Raw genomic sequence first — 18,038 nt, forward strand, 5'->3', positions numbered from 1 at the left:
AATCTGAGCAAATAGCAAATTTTCAGTCAAAAAGGAAGTTAAAATGGAGTTAAATTTGAATTATCTCTTTTTGAAAATGAAGATACAAATCATGGAGTAATATAAATTAATGAAGTTAATTTACTGCCTTACTTTTAAGCTATTTCAGGAAATGTTTGAATAAAGTTTTGATCTTTATAAAGCAAAAGTGTTTTCCATGTACGTGTAGAAATTAAAATAGACTATGTTTACTTATCACAGGCTAGGTGATAAGAACAATTTTTCCCTTCTATTTCAATTTTCAATTCTGAAAACCTGCAGCTAAAGAAAAAGGGGAAATTATTTCTGTAATACAGGATTCGGAGCTCTACTCCAGAGAACTAGTTAATAGATACTTCCTCACCAGTCTCATGAAGAAATGCATGTTAGTATAGACTCTGATCTTCCCATTGTCTATAATGTTATAATACATTATTATCAAGTCTTCCCAGATTTGGCCAGTAAAAGCCTCTCCAATCCTGTGTTGCTTTGACACATCCCCATCAATCTCTGAGTACTTCACAACTTTTTGTTTTGACAGGACTTTCCAGACTCATAGCTGCCCCAGCCAGTCATATCCAAAAGTGCTGTCATTTCTTCAAGGAGCTCCAGTTTCCTCCAGTGCAGCATGGGTAAAGACCTGATTGCCCCTCAGTTCTGCCACGCCATTGCTTCTAGCCCTTTCAGAAGACACATACTCAATATGTTTTTCTACATCTAGCCATATATATATACATAAGAAATACATAATAAATACATAAGTAATATAATATCAAATATATACTTACATTATATATACTTACATTAAATATGAGATTATGTCTACACCCCCAATTTCAATCCAATGCCCCAGGATTTATTTTGCCCTTTACCCTTTCCATACCTGTCAGTTCCTTCTTTGACACTGTGAAACCTGGCTCCCATTATACTGAATACATCAACTTATTTGCTCAACACCCTGTCTATAAGGATACCCTTACCAGGCAGGCCAGCACCTCGGTCCCAAACTTTCTGCAGCATTTGTGCAGAAGAATCCCCTCTGACTAAACCCTGCCGGATCCTGAGGTTGTGTAGGCCATGTAAGCCCTGCCCTCATTCCAATTAACATATTAATAGTTATAATGATATCATAGTTTATAGGCTTCATGAATTAAAATTTTAAAATGCATTCCTTTGTTCAAATAAAAAGTGCCCAGTATATAAATGATATACATGCCTCATCCAAGAAACATTGGCCAACATGATTACTTTCTTCTATGAAACATACCTCAGACACAGACATTGCGGCCAAGGAATTTTAATTCTAATTATCTAGAAATTACAATTAATCAGAAAATAGGGTAGCTACTTATACTTAACATCTCTTGGGCTCCGCTTACTCTAAAACTGTAAACTGTGGAGAGTTATTTTAAAACCAGTTTCTGAATCTCCAGGAGTTTGTACAGAGGGAAATAAGGGTTTCTCCCATGGTGAAATGTAAAGCTACCTGATGCCCACTTCTAAAGTCCACTACCCTCCACTTCAACCAAAGCAGCACTCGTGTCTTTTTTGTATATTGGACTTTTAATTTACTAGAGAGTCCCTCTGCTAGAGTTAAATATTTGGAAACCATTGGCCTATGCTACAATTCTAAGATATTAGATAGTTTTGTTTAAAGCCCTCTCTTCATTCATTAAATCTTTCCCACAGGGCCCCAAGAGTGAGGTTTAGCTTTGGATAAAGCATGGATTAACCTGGGATTGTCACTTATATAAGAATACCTACTCCACAACATAAATGTGAGGACTTAAATATGATGTATGTTGTATCCAGTACAAGGGGGTTTAGAAGTAGGAAATCAATACATGTAATTATTTCCTTCTTTTTCTAGTACACCAGGGAGCATCTAGTTGGTTCTTAATAGGTATTTGTTAAGATGAATTACATCTCAGCATTTTACCATTTAATACTAATCTGTCTTGATTTCAGATAGCTTTTGTTGAAGGCTTACAAACCAATTCATTTTAACCAATATTTCCAGAAAAGTTAGTTGGCCTTCAACTTGCTTCTTGTAGGTAATTCTATGCAGGAGCAGGGGTAGAGAGGGAGAGGAAAGGTATCCAGAAAATTTGAAGTGGAGGTTATCCATTGAAAATTTCATCAGATGAAGGAAAATGAACGTGAAATAAATGGGATCCATCATCGGTAAAATAACTCACTTTAAGTCCTATTAGTAGCTAAGATGTATTGAGTACCCTCTCTTGGCCAGCCATCTTGCAAAGCTCTTTATAAACAATCCTATGAAGCAGATACAAGTATCAGTATTATTTTACATATGAGAAAAATGAGGATTAGGGAAATAATTGGCTACGGTTAAACAACTGGGAGTAATTGGATTCAAACCCTGCACAATTTGATTTCAATCTGCACAGTTAAATAATTAACATATAATACCAAAATCTGTAAATGGAAGTTTGTTGCTTTTTAAAAAAAAGAATAATTTTGAAAAGTATGAAATATTTATTAAGTTGATATGGCATGTTAGATACTGTGGTAAGTTCCAGGGAGCAGTGGATTATATATGTTTCCTCTTCTCTAGTAGGATGAGACTGAACACATAAATACATATAATACAATTTTTATCATGATGAACATGAGTATATTGACATATTTAATTGGCAGGCTTATCTGTTGCATTATATTCAGTCTGAATAAAGAGTTTCCTAATAGAAACACAGTGACAGGTAAGAAAACCAGAAAAGAGGAAGCTTAATAGTAACACCTTTTTCTTTGGTCATAAGCATTGTCTAGGGGAGGAGATGACGTAACCAGCCAAGTTTCCTTAGCAGGTATCTCTGGAGATTAATGTAGTAGACTACCAGAACTCAGTAATGTTAACCATCAAGAATACATGTAATAGCCTTGTTGTGATTTCATGCTGTTTCTCTTAAGTTACACTTTCTAGTTTTAAATGATTAAATGAGCATAGTAATTCCGGTATAATATAGACTACTAAGAGTTTGGTCAGTTCCAAAAAACCTACCATAGCTTAGTCAATTGTCAGTGAACTAAACAACGAATAATAAGGTCTTTATTATGCAAAAACAGAGAAGAGACTCTAAAATATGGTAAACCCCCAGAGTGTCTACCATGCTGAGGCCTTTGTGGGTAACCAGTTGTTTCTAGAGGTGCTTGCTCTCAGTGTAGCATTTCTCTTCTTCATCAGTTTCCTGTCTTCGAAATGTTAGGGGCATTTTCTCCTTGGGTAGCAGCAATAGAATTAGTGATTCAAACTGTTCTCACTAACTCCTGGTAGTTTGTTTTATAAGCTATTTTATTGAGTACTTTACAAATACATGTGTGCTTGCACACAGGCACATGAACGCATGCACGTATGTGCATGCACATTCACACACGCACACACACCTCCGCTTAGCTCTCACTTTCCTACTAACAACACCTCTCATTAGGCAACTTTGGATTGCAGTCTAGACATCTAACCTGATTCACTTTTATGATAAATTTATTAGATGGCTTACGTTAGAGTTTTATCACAAATGTCCTTGCATTTAGGAAGGAGGAAACCAAACTTGCAAAATCCACTTTATAACCTTCTGCCTTTGGCTACTGTCTTCAAGGCCCTCATCAAGGCCAGCATTACTCTCTCAGAACTATTTGTGCCCTGCTAATGGGTTAGGCTTTTATTTCAATTTTGGTTAGAACATACTAATGGCATTAGACAGACTCGCTGATTTGCCTTGGGATAATATAATTCAACTTAACATCAACAAGTAAATGGCCTTGTTGTAATATTGCTTCAACTTAATATCCACTCTGAAGTATATAATTCAGCATTCTCCCTTATGAAATACGGTTGCTCTATACAAATTTTTGAAATGCTAAGTTTTGTCCCCAATTCTCTTTATGACCTTTATTGTTGGATATGTAATCTCTTCAAAGCACTGTACTCAGTATTATAAAGAAATGTTCTTATACTTGTCCAGTTTCTATTAATGGCTTATCCATGTAATAAAGCTGTTCAGAAAACACTGGGATTATTTTGTTACCTCTTGGGAAACAACTTGATACTAAAGAAAACAAAGAGGAGAGTTATCCTCCAGATAATTTACCTATCATCAAAGACTCAGAAGCACTTAGCATATTTTTAAAAATGTTTTCTGTGCTTGCTTCATAGACTAGAAATGTGTACTTCTAATTCAAAGAAGTATTGGGGTGATGTGATCATTCAAATAAATTAATATTCTTATCAACAGGCTTACAGATCTTTACTGAGGAAATATTATTTTCAATTAGATTACATTTTTAAGTATTAATAAATATTAATAAAAGTGTGTAAACACAATTAACCCTCCTCACCCTAGTATTTATTGACACACATGTCCCTATGAATGAGAATTAGTGTTATTGCCAGGCGCATAGATAACATTGACGGATTCCTTTGAAGTTAAAGCAGCAATTTAATTCAGTCGTGGACAAAATTGCGCATTAATATGACACCTGGCCTAGGATATAAAAAATTGGAATATGAAAAAAAAAGACCCAGGCATGAAAAAACAATACTGTTCAAAAAGAAAACAAAAATAGAATGTAACTACAAGGGTGCTGATTTACTCATTTTTTTTAAGATGAAAGAAAACTGCCTTGAGGAAAAAAGAAACCTTCTCATTTTAACACTTTTGAAAATAAAACTGTTGTTCTTGATTGAAAGGTACTTCTGAATTATAACAGTAATCACTAAAGTGAACTAAAAAATAAATATAGATAACATAGTCTCTGTGGTTACAACCAATTGTGTTGTCTGATAGGGGTTCCCAAATGTAGGCTTTGTAACCGCTATACAAACCACCTGAAGCACTTGTTAAAAACACAAATTCCTGAGCCCCATCTATTAAAAGAGATACCAGAGTGCTTTTTAAATAGCTCCACAGTTGATTAAAATGCTCACCTAATTTTGAGCACCATTGGGCAAATTCCAACCTCTCTCCCCTCCATTTGCTCATTTATAAAGTACTCAAGGAAATAATCATTAATAAATGTTTCTCAGAGACAACAGAAATAAATCAAGAGAGATTACAAATAGCGTTACTAATCACAACTGCAATGCTGAACAGAAGCCCAGCTCCCTCCTTCCATGTTAGCATGGTCACTGCTGGTGGGCAGGATGTAAAAGGCATGGTAGGCGTGGGATTAGTTCTACTACGGTGCTGGGAAAGGGGCTTTGTTTTGAAAAGCATGGATGTCTCCTGGTTACTGCTCATGAAAATCAGACTGAAAAAAAGGAACCAGCAAAAAACACATGGAGGTCTTTGAGAAGAAGGGGACATGGAAGAAAGGAACTGGTTCCTTTCAACATGGAAATGCTAATTGAGTATTCTTTTTCTCTGAAAGGAGCTTTTGAAACATGGAGTCAGAAGCATTGGGGAGGAAGAGTATGCAAATGTGCATAATGAATCCAAAAGACAGTTGTGAACACCCTGAAGGTCTCAATATTATCATAAGGAGAATAAGAGGAAATATTCTTACCAAATGCATTATGGGGGTTCAAGGCATTTAACAACGGAAACATTAAAAAACAGGTGTTATAACCTGAGTTGGGGAATGGAACACAATATTTAAATTCATCCCTTTTCCAATTATATAGATTTCTGTATTCTACATTGTCAGACTAACTCCAACCTATATGAACACTGTACACTGTCAGCAAAGGGCCAGGCCTTCTCTTGGATTAGCTCGATAGTGGATCATCTCACTGTAATCCTTCTTGCATATGAAGTTCCCTTTGAGATCAACAACAAGTCTAGTCTTCTAATTAATATGGTCTAAGATTAGTAGGCTTAGATAAACTTTAGGGAATGGGACACAACATTATCCCTCATCTGGACATTTGCTTACAGCTAGATGCCAAAGGATAGTGTCCTCTTCCTACATCAAACCAGAAAGTACAGCAAATGTACATTTAGGGAGAGTCATGGGTGAGAGTGGGACAAAAACAGTGTCTTCTCTCTGCTCTTTTGCAGGGAAATAATTTCTTACATACAGAAGATAAGTCCTAGGCCATCGATTTGTAACTTATGGAAGCTTTCATTAAGTGATGAATTCTTTGAAAAGTACAAAAGTTTGCTTGCTTTATAAATCAGCAGTAATGTCCCAGCATCTGTACCGCTTCTCCCATCTCCGGCTAATACGCTGCCATCTGGTACTCATGCCGGAGATGCACTCCTAGTAACCATCCACTTTTCATGAGACGTCATTAGAGCTGCAGTGTAAAAATCTACCTTGATTAGAAACATGCACATTTTCCATGCGGCTAATATAAAATAAATGTCATACATTTTACCAGTTTTTCTTGCCCAAAGAGTTGATATTAAGGAGCCATTAAGAAAACCTAAATCATGGATCATTATTCATTCAACAGTCAAGAGAGAAAAAAAGAGTATCTGTGCATTAGATGCTATTAGCACACGCCGAATGCCAATTTAATGATCCCATTAAATCAGATGTGATGAATAGTTCATGAAGTCTGACTTTATGTTATTTCTGGAACTTCAGTTTATATATATTCTTTCTGGAAATAATGGTCCAAGGATCTGCCTGGGGGTTTTGCTTTTTTCCACTAGGTTTCTTTGATTCCAGCTCCAGGGAGTTACAGTTTTCTATTCAGACACTAGAGACAGAAAAGGTCATCTCACAAACATTGTTAAAAGGCCATTGTTTCTTTGCCTTCTTAAACCAGAGGTTGAAATGAACAAGAAATCTTTTTGAAAGAGAAAAGAGCTAACTAACCCAAAAGCCTTTCGGGGCCCCTCCCATATCTCATTCATTATGTTCCTTGTTCTGGTGGCAAACATTTCCATTTCCTTCCTAATCTCATTGTAGTCACTGCATCTTCAGTAGTTTGTCTGGGGGACGTAGCTACTCTGTAGTATCAAAAGGAGTCAATTAAGATGATTGTTAAAAGCTACCTAATGAAGCAGGGGCTCTTTGTTTAGTGCTGTCAGCCCAATAACAAATGAAGCTTCAACAGTGGCTCATCTGGGCAGGATGGTGGTAAAAACTAAAACTTTATTTAACCCACAGACTTCCACAGTACCCAGCTTGTCAAAGATTACTATGAAGGATACCAGAACCCTGGAAGCCCTGAGAAACAGAAATTATGCTTCTGGAGAAGAGCTAATGACACTGAAGCATGTTAAGGGGGCTGGGGGGATGTCAAAGGCAGTATTTGCCATTAGTTTGGCATGCATTCAAGAGACTACTGAGAAAAGTGAACAAAGCCCAAGAGGCTATGATGGTTAGAAAAAAAAAAACCTGAAACTCTTATCAGAAGGAAGTGAAGACACCAGCGTGAATGTCCAAGGAATTATACATGTAAGAAACAATCTTTTGGTGGTTAACAAATTAGTGGGAGATGCACCAACACCAAGAGAAAAGACAAAGGAGAAATAAGGCAAACAAGACAAGGAAAGAAAACAGTCAGTGAGAAACATTTGGGAGTAGATTTAGCCAGTCACCAAATTTTAGAACTATCCCTTCTATTTTTTGATGTCTGGTGCACACACAGAAAAACATCACCTGTACTGCGTAATCCTTGATATAAATTAGGGACTAAAATTGTTAGTACACCAAGGTAATGTAACCACACAAGAACCAAATTTCTTTAATATGACTTTTCCCTTATTCCAGCTAGCTTTGTCCAGTCCAACAGCACCGTGACTCAGTTGCCTCCTTTCAACCAGATCATTCCACTTTTGCACATAGGGCACGTCCACTCCCTTAGTCATTAAGCCCTTAGGACATCAGGCTCTGGTTGGTGTCAAACTGTTTTAAGAATAAAGCCTCAAGTCTGTTGATCAAGGGAACAACAGAATTTCAATGAAACTAAAGATAACATCTTGACCTCAGTTGTGTTTCAGCCACAGGCCCATAAAAGCAGAACAACCCTACCAGCCACACTATCACAAAACCAGACAAAATGATTCCAAGGCTGACATCAGGACCTGATACAGTGATCAACTACTCCCTCCCCTAGCCCCAACCAATCAGTAGGGTCCACGACCCCAATTCCCTTAATCACCGTGATTAATGAATTTTCCCCTATCTATCCCTAGATGATACTGCTGTAATTAACCTAGTTATTAATAACAAGAAAGGAGCAAATGTAATGCCAAATATTGTAGGCATGTCATTTGGGCAGCTTCACCAGGAAGCTAAAGCTTTATACTCCCCAGGGAGCCACCTGTCTATTCCCCCTCAGATAGCTAGGGGAAGAGACTGGACAGGAGGAGACATACACATGCCCAGTAAAGCTGGGGGGACTAGTGATGGTGCTTGCTCAGCCTTTCCCCTACTAATCAGCAACCCCAGAAACAGAAGACAATAGCCTGGACCTGACTGATGATCACAAGGTCTGTATCCCTAGCAGGCTAAAGTTGACATCTTTTTTAAAATATATATATGTTTTTATTGATTTTAGAGAGAGAAGAGGAGGAAGAGAGAGAGAAACATAAACATTGATCGGCTGCCTCTTGCACGTCCCCTGCTGGGGATCAAGCAACAGGAGCATGTACCCTGACAAGGAATCGAACCTTTGACCTCTTGGTGCATGGGTCAGTGCTCAACCACTGAGCCACACTGGCAGAGCTAAAGATAACATCTTGACCTAAATTATGTTTTAGCTGCTGAGCCCTAAGGTGGAATGACCTCCTGGCTACTTTCCTAAGAAACCAGACAAAGGGATGCTGGAGCAGACCTCAGAACTGCCCTTAAGACTTGAAGAAATGATTTATTACCCTTTCTTCACCACTGACCAATCAGCCCCCGGTGCTGCCATCATAACTAGCTAGTTTATTAATATTAACAATAGCAAGAGAGCAAAGGGGAGGCTAGACATTACAAGCATTGTCAACCGGGCAGCTTCACCAGGAAGCTGCAACTTCACACTTCCCAGGAAACCACCAGTCTATTCCCTGCAAATCACTAGGGGAAGGTGTGCAACAAAGGAGAAGATAGATGTATGCACATTGAAGTCAGGTTGATGTAGGGAAGGTGCTCGTCTGTCATTCTATCCTGGGAAAAAGATCATTGGCTAGTGGGGTGAACTCAAATGCAAGCCCATGAAAATTTTGGAATTTAATGATATAAAATATGTTGTTATTAACTTTCTGACACAGAATTCCCTAATGCTATTTTGTTTGAGTTAGGGAGGTTAAATGAAGAAAACAAAAATGTCTATTTCATCATCACAAGTAACAGCCTCTGAAGATATTTACTAAACATACTAGATTGTGACACTGGATATAGCACTGAGAAAATCTTTGTTGTTTTTTACTGTTTGGGTGGTAATTTTCTTTAAACTCTTTCCTGAGTTCTAAAACAAAAGGGCTTTTCTGACTGGACACCCTCATCAAGGGAAAAGATTGAACGTCTCATCAGGCAGTACACCCCTGACTGTTTTAAGTACAAGTCCTCCTGGAGAACTCTTAGTTTTGCTCGCTGAACCAAAAAATTAAAGTACCATGGAAGAAATCCGGAATAGCTGCAATGCCAAAATATGTATCGCACAGTACAGAAAGGCTTCAAAATCACTGTATTTACAAAAGGGTTTAACAGATGAAATAAATGAAAGTTTTATGGGCTAAGAAAGGAAACACATTTTAGTTAACTATCACTTTTCTACTGTTTTAAACCTTTTAATGGGTGCAGAGCGAATTTGCACTTACTGAAGTAGATCAGTGAAATGACGATGTCTTTGAATAGAGTACTTTTATCTCATTAATTTCTGCCATTATGGTGGGAGATAAGATGTAAGCCTATGACTAACTGAAAATTAAGGTCCAAAAAAGAGGAAAAGAAACAAAAGAATAGCTTATGCCATATTATACAAAATGTATGATAAAATGAATCTTATATAACCATTTAATACAATTATTTAATGTCAGTTATATGCACTTAATTGTGCTTGAATTGTCTTTATAGTTATTATAAATCAGTACCTTTAAAAGCTACATTTTTTTCATAGTTAACAGATTAAAAGATTTAAAGTATATGCAAAGATAACTTTAAAACCCTGAACAGGATATTTATATCTTAAAATGACAACATCTCCTCTCATATATTTTCTATATGGGTACTAAGAAACAAAATTGATGTCCTTTGAAAAACAATCATGACAAAGGAGAAAATATCCAGAATCCTAGTTTGGATAAATGACCATTTAAAATTCAAAAATGTATTTGCTGAAGGTAAATTAGTAATGAATAAATTATTAGTCAGGAAGATTATTGGGTAAATTTTAGAAAGTGTTATTTTATTCTTTAATTATTTTTATGTATTATAAAATAAATTTTGTTTATTCTTTAAAATGTTATTTTAAAACATTGCAGTCATATAGATACCATAAACTAATGCAGTACTGATCTTAAGATATAAAACATAACCAACACAGTTGCAACTCACTGTAATTTACCAAAACGCATTTTCTTTTCTTCTACACACAGGTAACCACTGATATTAATACGGTGTTTATAATTCTCATGAATTTCTTTATCATTTATACACACACATACACTGAGTTATTCTCACTTTATTTTGGCTCATTCTGTCTTTTTTTTCTAACTTCAAATGTGGGATGTTTGGTTCTTTTCATACAAAAATGTTTAAAGCAATAAAATTTTCTCTACTTACTACTTTACATGGATTCCTAAAGTTTTGATATCTAATTCTTTTTTTTTTTTCAATTATAGTTGACAATATTGTTTTATGTTATTTTCAGGTGTGCAGCATAGTGGTTAGACATTTATATGTTTTACAAAGTGATTCCCCCCATAATTCTGGTATCTACTTGGCATCATACACAGTTACCAGAACAGTATTGACTGTACTTTACATCCCTGTGAGTATTCTATAACTAGCAACTTCTACTTCTTAGTCCCTTAACCTTTTTTATCCAGCCCCCAACCCCCCTGCCATCTGGCAACCATCAGTTTGTTCTCTGCATCTATGAGTCTGATATCTAATTCTTTATTGTCATTCAGTCCCAAATAGTTTCCCTTTTCCATTATGATTTATTTGATAGGTATGCTACTTAGAAGATGTTTGTTTAAACTTAGCATTTGAAATTGATTTCTAACTTTATTAATACTAATGCTATGCCTATATTAAACCAAATCTTTGAGATTTTTTGAGACTTTATAGCCTAGTACATGGCCAATTTTTATAATTGCCCCATGTGTACATGTGAAGAATGCAATAAATACCTATACACGGCCACATTGGTTTAAGAGAGTTTGTCGAACACTGGGATTTCACTACCTATGAAGCCAAAGGAACCAAAGTTAAACCAAAGGCACTTTATAAGGATAAATGTACAAGGTTATTCATAGCAGCTTAATTAGAAAATAAATTAATGTCCATCAGGAGATTTGTTGATAAATTATGGAATTATGTAAAAAATACTATGCAACATTTTTTAAATGAGGTAAATTCTTAGATACAAACATGGAGGAGCATCTATTACATATTTTTTAGTAAAACATTTAGTTGTATATACATACACATATATTAACATACATGAATAACATATGTGTGTTTGGATTTTGAGAAAAAGAGAAGGGAAGGAGGGAGAGAGAAGAAGGGAGAGAAGAAGGGAGAGAAAGTGGGAGAGGGGAAGAGAGGAAAAGGAAAGGAAGGAAAAAAGAAAGTTTTTTTAACTTATTGTAACTTTCACCTATTATTTCATATAGTATTTATTATGTTGTTCATTCCTATCCCACTTCAAGAAAAGGGGTGGCAGGAAATGAAAGGAATGGGTGGGATAATTATGATATAAATTATGTCCCATAATTTCCATTCATAAAATGTTGTCTCTTTCTCCAAAGATGATGTGTTTTTGTTCAATAGAGAAGAAGAAAAATATGAGCAGCTCTCTCTGTAACCCAGGCTGGAAAACTGAGGGTCTGAATGACATTAAAGAAATAGGAAAGATCATTTGCGGAAGGATTCAAGAAGTCAGGAGACGGAATCAATAGGTCAAGGTAGCTGATAGAATGTAAACGATGAGTTAGGAAAGAATTTAGAAAAGTGTTCAAGTTATAGAGATGGACAACAGGGTAGATTGTGCTACTATTTACTGAGCTAAGGAAAACAAGAGGAAGGACAGATTTTAGGAGAGGGAAGGCGGTTGTGAATGCTGAGTTTATCTGTAACATTTAGGTGGAGAAGTTTAGTAAACAGCTAACCATGAATGTCAGAATTAAAGAGAAATTGCTAGGTTGAGACATATATCTCTATAGCAATATCTCTCGATAGGTAGATAAAACATTTATTTCATAGTTGAGATCATGGAATTAAATCACATCTGTAAAAAATAGCGCTTTACAAATGTGAACATTTTGCTTTTCTGCTATCAGAGGTTTCAGCCCTGATATCAGCCGTGGCTAAAATCATCAGTGTATGAACCACCTCGCAATCTGTTCACGTCAAGATACTTAATTTTCACTAAACCATGAATACTTTCAAACTGAATTAGAAATAAGCCAAAATATGGTTGTCAGGGCGCAAGGCCACAGAAGGGGTTTAGCTGCTAGTGTACCAGATACTATGCAAGCTGGCATGATTTTCTAAAGAGCTCTGTTGAGCTACTTGACATAGAATAAACAGCACATGTTTAAAACGTACAATTTGATAAGTTCTCACAAATGGCTATACCATGAAATCATCACCACAATTAAAATGAGGAAAATATCTTTTAAATCTCTATTTCTGACTTTTCCTACAACACCTCCTTCCCCCACCCTCTATCACCAGGAAAACACTGAATTGCTTTGTGCCACTATAGAATTTTTGTATTTTCCAGAAATGCATATAAATGGAATCATACAATATGTACTATTTTTCCCTCCTTTTTTAACTAAGAAAAATAATCTTGAGATTCATCCAGATTGATGGATGCATCAGTAATTTATTCGCACTGCTGAGAAGTATTCCATTGTATACGTATACCACTATCTGCTTGTTCATTTACCTGTTAAGGAACTTTTGGGTTGTTCCCAGCTTTTGTCTATTACAAATAAAGCTGGTATGAACATTCCTATAAAAGTCTTTGTATAAACATATGCTTTAATTTCTGTTGCATACATACTTAGGAGTGTAATCGCTGATTAATTGTGTGTGTGTGCGTGTATCACGTATTTATTTCATAGTTGAAATCACGGAATTATATATCTATATAAATAATTTTTTTTAAATGTGAACATTTTGCTCTTTCGCTTTTAGTAGTTTCAGCCCTGATATTAGCTCTGATGTGGTTAACCTTTTAAAAACTGCCAAACTATTTCCCCAAATAGTTGTACCATTTGTATTCTGAACGTAAGTGTAAAAGAAATGCAGTCAGTTTACATATCGTCCAATAATTAGTATGGTCAGTCTTTTCAAAAATTTAAACATTCTAATATGTGTGTAGGATATTTATCTTCAAAATTAAATGTATAAAGATTCATATTTGAGAGAAATTTGATTGTTTATTTGCATTTTGGTAACTATATGTTGTGAGTCGAATGTGAAGGGTTGGCAAGAAGTAGAACTCAAATACCAAGAGAGACAAAGACTGTTTTGGTTCTAATTAGTGTTGCCAGATTGAAAGCTTACCCACACGTGAGTCCTATTAGACTCGAGGTTCATTAATCACTTACATTTAGTGAGACTCTCCTGAGAGGGTCTGCCATGTGTTAAATAAATATTATGTAAAATTTACAAAGTAATAATTTTCTCCAAAATTGAACTCAATTCATCCTTCAGGGACATGTGCACAACCCACAGATGTGATCAGAATTCCCAAGATTAAGTAGCAGCAGCTCTACTGTGCTCTCCATGAGCTATCGAGGGAATTCCCTGTGTGCTTCTCCAGGGATTAGCTGCCAACTTTATTGTCTGAAGGAGAATCAGATATATCATGTTCTGTTCATATTCTGATATCTGAGGCCTCTGCTCGTGAATCAGTCATTTACAGTCATTACAGTCTAGTCATCCACTCCTAAAATGCAAATGCCCCTGAGGAGATAAAAACCTGTTTTAAAAGTGAGGAGTTTAATTTTAAGTGGAATTTATAGCCCCTGCCTGCCCCCCAGAAGACCCTGAAAAAAGCCATCAAACCCCTGAAAAAATACCGATTGTTGTGTTCAGGAGAGTGTCTCTACCATCAGATAAACAGCAAGCTCCTAAGTGAGGCAACGTTAGGGAGCACCGACTTGGGGGGGGGGGGGCTAACTCTATGAAATGGCTTTCTGTGTGAGTAGCTTTATTCATTTAGTGACACATAAAAGGTTTTTCATAGTTTTTTCAGTGTGCTCATAATCTAATGTGAATGACAACATGCTGCATAGTATTGTCTAATGACTTACTTAACACCTCTTTTATTTCCACTTAGTATCTTTTGCTATTTCCCTATTGCAAATAATTTATATTATATGTATTTCATGCCTACACTTTGGTAAAATTTTCAAAAGTTCAATTACTCTGAATGAACATTTTCTGCAGCTCAGTTATAACTAAACTGCTCTTCAACAGAATCTCCATTTTAATAAAAGTAGAGCTGTCTTACACAGGGTACGTGTCTGAGCCTCTTGCAGAACCCACTTTGGTGAGCAGCTTTCTTGGTGACCTATCTAGCCATCACTCGGGTTGTTTTCCTGGGTGTCACACACACTGCCAAGTGAGGACCCTATGACTTTAGAGGGCCAGCTTGGCCAATTCAGCTCTATTTCAGGAAAGTCAGGCGTTCAAGTCCACAGTCAGTGAAGTGCCGCGGAGCACTCCCAGTGCCAGCGCTCCTGGGAGGGGGCAGCAGTGGCCTAGAGAGAGGGCGCTGCCTTATTCCCCTGCTTCTGCTGGGCGGGCCAAAGGAAGTTCTCAGTGTAAGACTTGGAAAGGACTCTGAAAAAAGTCAGCATCAAACTCTGGGGACACACGGACCGAGGCCTAGAATGACCCTATAAATATGAAAAATCGTGCCAGGCACGGGTCAAGATCATGTGACTAAACAGGACCCAACGCATATGGAAATAAGACAACAGCAAGGGTTAGCACTATGCAACAGACCTGAACTCTGCAGTGAGCAAAACGCGGCTTCTGTGTGCTACAAGCACATGTCCACAGGAGGAGAGAGGAAACAGAAGTAACCCAGTGGGAAGACTGCTATCATTTCAAGTGCTCGAGAAGAGGAACTTTACAAAAACTTCCGTAAAGTACAAATGGAAACACCTTTTAAGTAGTATAAAATTGTTCAATATCATTATAATGGAGTTTGAATTTATTGGTTGCTGGGCAGAATCAGTATTCTGACTTCCTCCCTAATGAGGACCTCAGCTACAGAGCACCACCAGAAATGGCCCCAGGACATGGACTCGGATAGCAACCCCTGCAGGCATCCAAACGCAGTGTACCAACTGTGTGCGCTGGCTTTTCTCTTTACTTCACTTTTCCTTGAGGTGTCTAGAAAAATAAAGCAGATCTTCTCATGACAAACCTAGGGATCCGTGTTAGACTAAATGTGTTAAAAATACCTGTTCCTACTAGACACTGCACTTTATTAGAGCTGAGGCTGTGTATTATTTACCTTTGTATATCACCTAGGACAGTAACTGATAATGTTATTGTTCAGTAAATAGTTTCTGAGTGAATGAATGAATGAATGAATGCCTGGATTTCTTCCCCAGGGTATAATATTGTGGAGAGCTGCCAAATGGTTAATTGTGTAATAGGGTGGTTTCCGTGTGTGTTCACGCATGTGTACATAGTTCAACAGACAGACATGAGTATTATGTTGACAGAACTTAGGCCTGAATTAGTAATGGGCATTCTACTCAACTAAAAGTTCCATGCAGAATCTTACAAGTATGCTCCACCATAAGTTATCCTGGTATATTAAAATCCCTGTATAAATAAGTTTATTGAATGATAGTTGTTTCTACTTACTTGGAACTTAAACAATGGAGAGATTCTTAGGGATTTAAAGCATATCATATACACACAATGGCAAATCTATGAAAACAAATGAATTTAAATGTTACATTTCTTAGTACAATAAAAAGGTCACAGTCTTAGGATGAATAAGCTGAGTAGAGATTTGGGAAAGTGTGGCACTTAGGCTAAACCAGAATTTGCTATGCGGAAGATTCAAATTGGAAAATATGAACAGGATGTTAATTGAAATAAGTTATTTTGTTAAGAGAATTAACTTTCTCCCTTGAATAATGTCATGTAGTTTTGTTTTTTCAACATAGCAAACTGAATTTTATTGAAAATAAACACAAATATTTGGAAATTACATTAAACTCTCATGTTAGAGAGTTTAAATGTATTGTTAAGTGTTTTTAACTTTATAGATTGCTGTTATTAACCAAAATTTTGCTCTTAAATTTAAAAATAAAAATCAAATTTGAAAATTTAGCCTAGAGCTAAATTTATTGTAATGAAAATTTTGATATATACTTAATCAAAGAAGTGATACTGTACCTTTAGCTTAATGCTTACCAAAAGGGCATATAAATTACAGTGAACAAAATACTGTGGAATTGAAATGATCATTCTCAAAGAGTGACTGAATATCAGCTTGTCTCTGAAAGCTTTAATATTTTAAGCCTTCATTTGCCCTAGGAAATATCATGGAGTTTAGATCTCTGATGCATTTAAAATAGTACTGAGATATGTCAAACTTCATTGCATTTAATCCTTTAGTAATTTGACTTTCAAAAAAGCGAAAGGAAATTAGCTGCTGCCTATTTATAGTTTATAGTTTTCATACTACTGGTTTAATTTCTATTTTAACAAACTAGTTTGTTATGTTCCACTCATGAATGTACAGCACAAATGTATGATATTAATATAAACTGATTCATTCATTGCCTCTTTTATGAAAAGGATCACTTGATTTCTGAAATTCAGCCATTACCTAGTTTCTCTAGCAGCTACTTTCTGGAGCATCTCTCTCTCTTCCCCGACCCTTCCCCTCCTTCAACTCCTTTCCACCCACAATGGGTGACCTATGTTTGATTTTTTTCTACTTTGGGAAAAGGACTGGCAAATTGAATATTGTGTTATCCTCAGAAACCCCAGCATATTGGGACTCTAATCACTCAATCGTAGAATTGGTCAGTTCTTCAAGATGAGTCTTTTGTTGACCTCAATGCTTAATTCCCCACATTTCCTTTCTAGTTCTCAGATGTCTGGTGTTTCTCAACTAAGATAAAGTAATGTAAAATGTGATGTGCAACTGTTAAAATACATAATAATTAAATTTTTTTTGCAAGTGTGATGTGGTAGAGCCCTAGGATACCAAATAATTTTCAGTAAATGCCTCACTGTAGTGGATATTAACAGTTGGATATCACATCCACATTCTGCAAACTTCTAGATGCTGAGGTAGTACAGGGAAGGAGGTGCCGAGATTGCAGTGGAGTGCTCATCAGTGGGTTCAAGGCTCCTGCTGTGCTAGACACTGGGTTATATGCTCATGGGTACAGCTGGTGGCAAGTTCCTGCAATCAGGAGCCATCACTAACAGAAAGACTCTACAGTCATTTTAATCAATCTTCGGCAAAGCTAGCAGTAAATGGACTAAGTGAATCCATTATCCTGGGAATTGCCACTGTGGCTTTAGTGTTCTGCTTGAAATGAGCCAGCGTGATATGATGTAGAATCAGTAATGATGGAATCAAACATTCTACTGGTTCTGAGCCAACTTCTGTTCTATAAAGTTACTGATTCTTGACCTAGGAAACAGCATTGCTAATTATTCACAAGGCGGATAGACATACTGTACATGCTTTCTGTCTGAGACATATTTCAGTGGACCATAGAATATTTACACAACAGTGAAGAACTGAGATACATGGTACTTTCAGTTTAATGTAAGTATAATGTGTTAAAATCCAATCTATTTAAAAAGTTTTTTTAGTTACATATGTATGAAATTTAAAATGTCAAATGACTCTGAAAGGTGCCCCCCCCACACACACATCCAAACAA

This window comes from Miniopterus schreibersii, assembly GCF_964146895.1.
Source record: "Miniopterus schreibersii genome assembly, chromosome: 6".
NCBI classification, from domain to species: domain Eukaryota; kingdom Metazoa; phylum Chordata; class Mammalia; order Chiroptera; family Miniopteridae; genus Miniopterus; species Miniopterus schreibersii.